This window comes from Mastomys coucha, unplaced genomic scaffold, assembly GCF_008632895.1.
Source record: "Mastomys coucha isolate ucsf_1 unplaced genomic scaffold, UCSF_Mcou_1 pScaffold20, whole genome shotgun sequence".
NCBI lineage: Eukaryota > Metazoa > Chordata > Mammalia > Rodentia > Muridae > Mastomys > Mastomys coucha.
The window spans coordinates 129286890-129295642 of NW_022196903.1; the positions used below are offsets into that span (position 1 = coordinate 129286890).

An 8753-nucleotide genomic window follows, 5' to 3' on the forward strand; every position below is an offset into this window, starting at 1 on the left:
ACACACACACACACACACACACACACATACTTCTCTGAGACAGCATCTCATATAGCCCAGGATGGCTTCCAACTCACTACGTAGCTGAGGCTGGACTCCTGATCCTCCTGCCTCCACCTCCTGAGTGTTGCGATATGAATCAACAGCTCTCAGCTCTTATCTTTACAGTTTTTAAGGTGAGTCAAAATTGTACCTGCTTTGAGTATTTTGCAATAGGTCTTGAGATAACTACTTATTGTGACATTAAGCCTGAGAGTTATAACACTTGCTTTGTTGAGTGAGTTGGATGACATTAATGAATCTGACATTTAGTCATCCTGTCTTAAAAAAACATTAAAAGCATTTGGGCAGATTTCTTCTCAGGAACCAAGCTACAGAATGTATATCAGCACAGCATACCAGAAATGACTACTAATATCTTTCCCTGGGGTAATTCAGATTCTGCCCATCTCATTGTGTTTCATACTTGTCAGAGTCTCTGGAGAGGGAGAGAAAAGCTGCATGCAGACAATTATTAATTGTTTGGTGTAAGCTCGTTTCAGGCACCTGTTCCCTGACCTTGGCCTGGGCCTCTCGTTTCCCAGTGCTGCTTGTCTTGCCTCAGGAGGCTGCTCGATGCTCTTTTCTCTGTGCGGCCACCACCACCACTATCCTGTGTTCTCTTAGCTCTCAGGGATAATCCCTAGACTTGCCCCTTTCTCCCTGCATCTCCCACCTTTCTCCTCCTGGACATGTTCTCTTGAGGTTCAAACATGCTTACATTCTTCATACTTTAAGCCAAAGGAAACAAATGAAAATCTCTCTCTTCCTTCTACCTTAAGAAGGTTCTTGTCTTAGTCAGGGTTTCTATTCCTTCACAAACATCATGACCAAGAAGCAAGTTGGGGAGGAAAGGGTTTATTTGGCTTACTTCCACATTGCTGTTTATCACAAGGGAAGCCAGGACTGGAACTCAAGCAGGTCAGGAAGGAGGAGCTGATGCAGAGGCCATGGAGTGATGTTTCTTACTGGCTTCTCCTGGCTTGCTCAGCCTGCTCTCTTATAGAACCCAAGACTTCCAGCCCAGGGATGGCATCACCCACAAGGGACCCTACCCCCTTGAACACTAATTGAGAAAATGCCCCACAGCTGGATCTCATGGAGGCACTTCCCCAACTGAAACTCCCTTCTCTGTGATAACTCCAGCCTGTGTCAAGTTGACACAAAACCAACCAGTACAGTTCTACTTCTTGTCAACTCTTTTTTGGCAGGCCTCTCAATATGTGGGTTATTTCTGCTTCCACTGAGCCCTGTTCTGACTTGTGTGCACCTGAGGAACACAAGGAACACAAATAGAGGACTACATACCATATGTCTAAGTACATTAAGAAGATCTGAATCCAATATAAAATGCACAAGGTCCTTGGCCTTCTAGGAGAGGAGAGGTGTTCCCAGGCGAGAGCTGTTGTTTGTCTCTGGCTCTCAGCTTAGCTTCTGTATTGCTCATATCCCGGTTTCCCTCTTCAGTTTGAGGGACTTAGGGTTCATGTATGAGCATGCCCCATGGCCAGTGTCTACCCTTACCCTTCCTGCAAAAGAGTGTTCCTCGGTTGGTTGTCCTCTGGGCTAGGAATGTGCACACTGTGTACTTGGTATGTCTGCTATTTCACATGTCAAGGAAACATCCTAGTAGTGGGCGTGGCGAGGGGTGATTGGGCAGGGAACTTTGGGCCTTAGATTACTAGAATACAGTATTGAGATTAAAGTTGTACATCACCATACGTAGCACGATTGTTTTCTTAAGGGTTGACCAACAGTAGCTTTCTTTCACATCTGGTGAATATTCTTAGACTTCAGCCTCGATCCCCTTCTAAGTCTTCTAGTCATTTTGTCTTTGCATTCTGTACAGGGGATTTGCTTGAAGTTCATAAAATTAATGATCACCCATCTTGCAATGGATTCAACATGGGCATCTTGACCCAGGTTACCCTCTGGATCCAGGCCTTTGAGAACTACCAGTTCAGCTGGACCTTTGAAGTTCTTATGTCCCTTCCCTCTGATTTCTTCCTTCTGCATTAGGAACAGACTGACAAGCCAGAGGACTCCCCCTCCCCCATTCTTCCCATCTGACTAGTAATTGATTGCCATTGATTCTAATTTCCAAGTGTTTCTATACACATCTTATTTTTTCCTAATCTCTGCGCCGACAACATTGGCTCAGGTCTGGAACAGCAGTTATTTAAAGTGGCTGAACATTTCAGAACCTACTGCTATAAGTTGTTTCCACTTGACTGCAAAGCATTTCTTAACATGCAAACGTGACTGTGCAGTCACCTGGTTTTAATCTTTCACGGTCCCCTTGATGTTATTCATGCCCTAAACACATCTACCGTTGCCTCTTGTCCCATGTTCACTGTAACTTTGTCTTAGATTGCTTTCTGATGCTGTGGTAAACATCACAGCCACTTAGGGAGGGAAGGGTCTCTTTGGCTTGTGCATCTCAGGTCCATCACTGAGGGGACTCAGGTAAGGAATCTGGAGACAGGAACTGAGGCAGAGCCCATGGAGGGATGCTGCTCACTGGCTTGCTCACCTGGCTTTGTTACTTTTTAGGCCCACCTGCTCAGAAATGGCCCTGTCTACAGTGATCTAGGCTTTTCCACATCAATAATTAATCAAGAAAATGCCCTACAAACTTGCCTGCAGGCCAATGTGTTGGTGGCATTTTCTCAGTTGAGGTTCCCTCTTTCCAGGTGACCTTAGCTTACATCAAGTTCACACAAAAGGTTTTTTTTTGTTGTTTTTTGTTTTTTTCGAGACAGGGTTTCTCTGTGTAGCCCTGGCTGTCCTGGAATTCACTCTGTAGACCAGGCTGGCCTCGAACTCAGAAATCCGCCTGCCTCTGCCTCCTGAGTGCTGGGATTAAAGGCGTGCGCCACCACCGCCCGGCAAGTTCACACAAAAGTTAATCAGCACAACCCTTGAGGTAAAATACACACACTATTTGGTGGTATTTCCTGATGTATGCTTTTTTTAAAAATCCCCCTGAAGGTCCTTCCTCCCTCTGCTGCCTGGCACCTGCCTCCAATTCCTCTGGCCTTAGAACACTCATTAGAGCTGACAGGGTGGTCTGACTACCCTGGACCTGTTGGGGCCTCAGTGTTTACCTAACACCATGTTCATATCCCATCAAACCGTTGCAGAATGTTTGAGCCGTGGTTTTAATCACAGCACCTCTAGTTAGACTGCAAACCCTATCAGGGCAGGGAAGTGAGCACTCATTCCTTTACCCTCAGCAACCAGCATGAGGCCTGGCAACCCACAGGTGGTCAGTACTATCCTGGGAGAGATGCTGGATGAAGTGCTGGGCGTGATGTGATTGGGTGTTGTGATGGCTCTCACCTGTGCCTTGTGGCATTTCCTGTGTGTGGGGAAGAGTCAAACGTTTCCAGAGAAATACAATTGCTGCAGAGAGAAAGGAAGAGAATCTCTCTGTCTTGGTGTTTAAGCAATATCGTCAGTATCATGAAGTTCAAATCAAGGTTCTCTTTATAAAAAGAAATATGCATTTTTATTTTGCTTTGTCTTGTCTGGTAAAATTAGGAGATTTGGGACAGCTGGATGGCATTGAAGCCCAAGAAAAGGCACTTGCTGTACTAGCCAAAGGACTCAAGTTCAACCCTCAGAACCTATGGTGAAGTAAGAGCCAACTCCCAAAAGTTGTCCTCTGATTTCCACAGGCATGCACGCACACACATAATTCTGTGCACTCACAAATGCCAGTGGAACCATCTGTGGCTGTCTGCTCCATAGAAGTCAGCAGATATGGGCCCTGCTTTAGAACAGTTTGCTCTGCTTCTCAAGCTGTGCCCCTGAGGCATTCATTTAAAATAAGTCCCTACATTTGCTTTCCAGCCCTATGTAAACTGTGGCATGGTGGTGCATGCCTGTAATCCCAGAATGTAGAGGCAGGAGAATCAGGAGTTCAAGGTCACTATTAGCTATGTAGTCCATGGCTTGGGTTTCATAGATCTGTTTAACACACATACACACACACAACTTTTTTTTTGAGCAAAGGATGATAAGAGTTGAAATATGTATTCTGGGAGAATAAATTTGGCAGAGGATAGAATGAGCTCCTCTGGAAGAGAAGAAATTGCAGAGATTCTGCTGCAAGGGCTTGGGGGAGGGGTAAAAAGGAGCAACTGGGCCGGGCGGTGGTGGCGCACGCCTTTAATCCCAGCACTTGGGAGGCAGAGGCAGGCAGATTTCTGAGTTCGAGGCCAGCCTGGTCTACAGAGTGAGTTCCAGGACAGCCAGGGCTACACAGAGAAACCCTGTCTTGAAAAACCAAAAAAAAAAAAAAAAAAAGAGGAGGAGCAACTGGACAAAGCAGGTGGGATGGGGGCATAAAGTGTTAATAGTGAAGCTCTGATTGAGACTGGGTATGATTCAGCAAGATGGGGCTGGATGCGTGCTCAGTGGTTAAGAGCACTGGCCGCTCTTCCAGAGGGCTGATTCAGTTCCCAGCATCCACACAGCTGCTCACCACCATCTGTAACTCCAGATTCCAGGGATCTGACTTATTCTTCTGGACTCTATGGGCACTGCACCGATCTGGTGCACAGTCACAAACGCAGGTAAAACCACCCGAACACCACATTAAATAAGAATAAGTAATATACGGCGGCACAAAACCAGCCATTGGTGACTCATAAATGAAAGGAGGAAGCCGGAGGAAGAATTAACTCGAGAGCAAAAGGAAAGCTCAGGTGTAGGCGTGTGTCCACAGGGAACCTGCTGGCCACTCAGGCTTTGCCATGCTTTGCAGATAAATGTCCGCCGCCCCCAGCAAGCTCATGCAGTTGGGGTCTTGGCTCCCGGCTGATTCAGGTCTTTTGGTGGAGACCCGATCCTAAGGGCTCTGCCCTATCAATGTGTTTATCCCTGGATAGACTCCAAGTGTGACGGAACTGTTGGAAAACGGTGAAATGCACGAGGTGGGAACCAGTTGAGGGGAGCACATCCATGGGGACATGCTCCGGATGTCCTGTCCTGACCCTGTCCACACCTCTAATTCCTGTCTGCTGTCAGATGAGCTTCTTTGCTTTCCCATGGGCTACTTCCAAGATGGTCAAGGGTATGCCCCAAGCGAACAACTCACCTAGGACTGACGCTCTGAAGCTGTGAGTCCAGACAAGTCCTCCACATTTTGAAACAGCATCTTGGAGGTGCTGGACATGGTGAGGAAGATCTCCCTGGCAGCACTGGGATGGAATCTGAAAATGTTCTGGGGTGACTGTGAAAGATTCCTTCTCAAAGTGGCCCCGTGGGTTAGTGAAGTTATCAGGTGCTAGGTAGGAGGCTGGTATCACTGTTTTCTCTATAGCTAGGCAGGGTTTTCACGACTCACATGTCATCTTGGGCTACCTTTGCTTCTTTTGGTGTGGTGGTGGTGGTATGTGTGTATGTGTGATTGTGTATATGAGTGTGTGTGATTGTATATATGAGTGTGTGTGTGTGTGATTGTGTATGTGAGGGTATGCATGCATGTATGTAAGGGGATATACATATAACACACCTATGGAGGACATCTCTAATGTTGGTCCTTGTTTGAGACAGGTTCTATGATGGCACACACAAGGCTAGCTGACTGCCAAGCCTCTAAGGAGTCTCTTGTCTCTACCTCCCATCTTCCCATCAGAGCACCGGGTTTACAAATGTATGCTATTATGTCTGGCTCTACCTGAGTCTTGGAGATTGGAACTCAGGTCCTTATATTTGGACAGCAAACCCTTTGCTCATGGAGTCACTTCCCTACCCCAGGCCACCTTTCTTGAGAATGATTTTCCTTACATCTGTCAGGATTCAGCTGCCTCGTTGCCAGTTTTAACTTCCTCAAATCAGCATCTCATTTTCTGTTTGTTGCTTGCCACTCAGATCCCATACTCATGGAACTGGAGGGGTGGTAGGAGGATAGGACATGGATCTGGGACACACTGGGACTTTTAACTTTGTATCCCACGAAGCTTGTTTAAAATATCTAATCTGCTTAAATCTGCTTCTCAGAAATGTTGCTTTTTACTGGATTTTCCTTTCCAACAGCTTTAACATCTGGTTTTGTTTTAAAAATATTTTAAAAGCATCCTTTGCTTTTGTCTAAACTTCTTACTCCTCCCCACCCTAGCAGAGACTTCTTTTGGGCAATTTTCTTTGACATTGAACCTCTCATGGATGAGAGGACTGACGTGTATACATCAATCCTGGGATGGTGTCTACACACCTGACCTGGAGCTTAGTCAAAAGCTGTGGTGAGAAAGTTCCCATGATCCCAGGGGGTTATGAAGAAACAAAGATGAGAGGCTCCCTCCCCTTTATACTCTGAATCAGCCAGGTTATAGTCTGAGTTAGAGCTCACTCTTCGGTGTTGGTCACCGCTGTTCAAAGGGAGATGAAGAAATTGGAGTGCCTGGACAAACAAGAACACAGTGATGATTAAAGAGATGGAAAAGTAGGGTCTGTGATAAAAGATAAAAAGGACTGTGGGATCCAGCTGCCTTGTTGCCAATCTTACTCTGACAGGGTTTTGTAAGGGGAGGTGGCAGCCTGGGATGGAGGAATGGTGTGCAATGTGTTCAAGAGACAATCGTTTTCTCCAGGGAGTTCTACCTGCCTCAGGAGCCATTGCTAATTAAGGCCAGCAATGTCTCTTGCAGACTTTGAGCCTCTCTTCATCCAAATCTCCATCATTAACTCTGCAAATCTCTATCAAGATGGTGAAGTTTTTACTGAGGAAGAAACCCATTTTTAAATCTAGCTTTAGACATGTAAGTCAGAGATGCAGGTTGTACTAGACAGTTTCCGAAGCTTCTTTGAGCACAATGGTTCTACTGAGTCCCTATGTTAAATGAGTTTCAAGGGAAATAGACTTCATTTGTGGATGATAATGACCTGGGGAGCAAATCAGGGCATCTCTAGAATGCATGGAGCGCAGGGACTGGAAGCTGGGTTGCTATTTTCACACATAAAGTTGAGTTGACTCTTCAAATAGCTTCACCACAGGCAGTCTAGAAAGTTCCATGATTGCTGACTGAATAAGCCAAATTGGACATGAGGGGAGGAAAATGATAATGGAAAGGGATTTCTACCAGACCACATGTGACCCAAAAGAGGAAAACTAGGCTCTCGGTGGATCCTGAAAGCTCATTGTCTGGGGAAACTCAATGAGATCATTCTTTGTCTCTAGTTCCTCAGGGGCTGGTGTGAGAAACTCGAGGTGCAGTGGCTTTCCGGCGGAGGGCTTCTGGGAGGTAGACAGTGAAAAATGGCTGCTCTGGAAGCACAAGGGTGAAAATCAATACCTACAGACACTCTGGAGTGAAGAATGACAATCCTTCAGTGAGAGGGCCAGGTGCTATTTTACTAACCCAGGCACTAGTCTTTAGTTGTTTCTAAATCTAAGGCTCAGTTTTCTTCATATGTATTCTAACCATGTGGGGACACAGATGAGGGAAATGAAAAAGATGACAGGTCATTTCACCTGGTGCTAGCTGCATATTTCTTCTCTACCATTCAGTTTATTGAAATTTTCAAAAAATTCCAAATCCGACTGGGTGTGTTAAAGGGCAGTGTTTGGGTCAATATATATATGTATGTATATGTATACCTCTCTCACACACATATATATGCAAACATATATATACACATATATATACACACATGTCTATATGTATGTATAATATATTATATCTAGGTATATATATATTATATGTATATATAATATATTATAAAATAACTATTTTAAAAACACCCCCCTTTCCACCCAAACCTAGTTTCAAGGGCAGTCTTTGTCATTGCTAGTTAGCTCACAAGCATACATCGCAGATCCATCAACTCTGAAAACTAAAATTAAAAGATAAAGTAAAATCATTTTTTTTCTCACAGTGACATTAAACAATAGTTGTCACTATTTTAGGAACATATTCACCACATCTTACCATGATATGCCTTTTTCTAGGGCAGACGAACAAATCCCAGACTGAGGACCAATGACAGAGCAGAGAAACTACTCCACCAAGTTTCGCTTCCTGGGGTGACTTGGTGACTTACAGGAGCGTGTGTCAGCTGCACAGCCAAAAGGTCCTCCCCACACGTGAAGACTGATGACAGATGCGTCCCTGGAGCTCCCTGCACAACTTGCAGGCAGCTCCTCTTCCCAGCAGTTGTTTTCTCCTCATATACTGTTGTGAAGGGGCCCACATGTGTCTTGTAAGTTGTGAGATTCCTCTGAGACTCCTTCCTGTCTCAATCCAGAGGAAGCATCTATTCAACACCTCTCAAGTCAGATGGTTATATGTCCTCATACCTGCAGAATAAACATTTTAAAAAAGGCTTCAAAACATTGTGCTTGTTTTTCGACACTGCGACACATGAGACCCGAGGGAAACAACTTTACAAGTAGAAAGGTTTAATATGGCCCATAGTCTCAGAGTTGTCGGGCCACATTTAGCTGGCTCTGTGGGTGTGATGCAGGGCAGGATATCGCAGTAGGGGGAGCAGGTGACAGGAGGGTGCTCACCTCATGGCTGCCAGGAAGCATAAACACCAAAGGGACTGGGCACTGGGGTTTCTTTGAAGAAAAATACCTCTTAGTGAGCCACTTCCTTCTAGGCCCACCCCCCTGGTCACTCACACAGCTGTGAACTTGTCAGTGGGTCCCTCGTGATCCAGTCGCCACTCAGGAGCATTGCCAGCTTGGAAATCAAGCCTCCAAC

At 45.5% G+C, this 8753-nt stretch overlaps 1 long non-coding RNA gene across 1 annotated transcript; it reads left to right on the top strand.

Annotated features, from left to right (window-relative positions):
- Positions 1 to 4994: 4994 nt before the first annotated feature.
- Positions 4995 to 8378, top strand: LOC116098402. Its single transcript, XR_004121828.1, has 2 exons — positions 4995 to 5222; positions 7997 to 8378. It is a non-coding gene; the product is annotated as an uncharacterized LOC116098402 (long non-coding RNA).
- Positions 8379 to 8753: the final 375 nt, after the last annotated feature.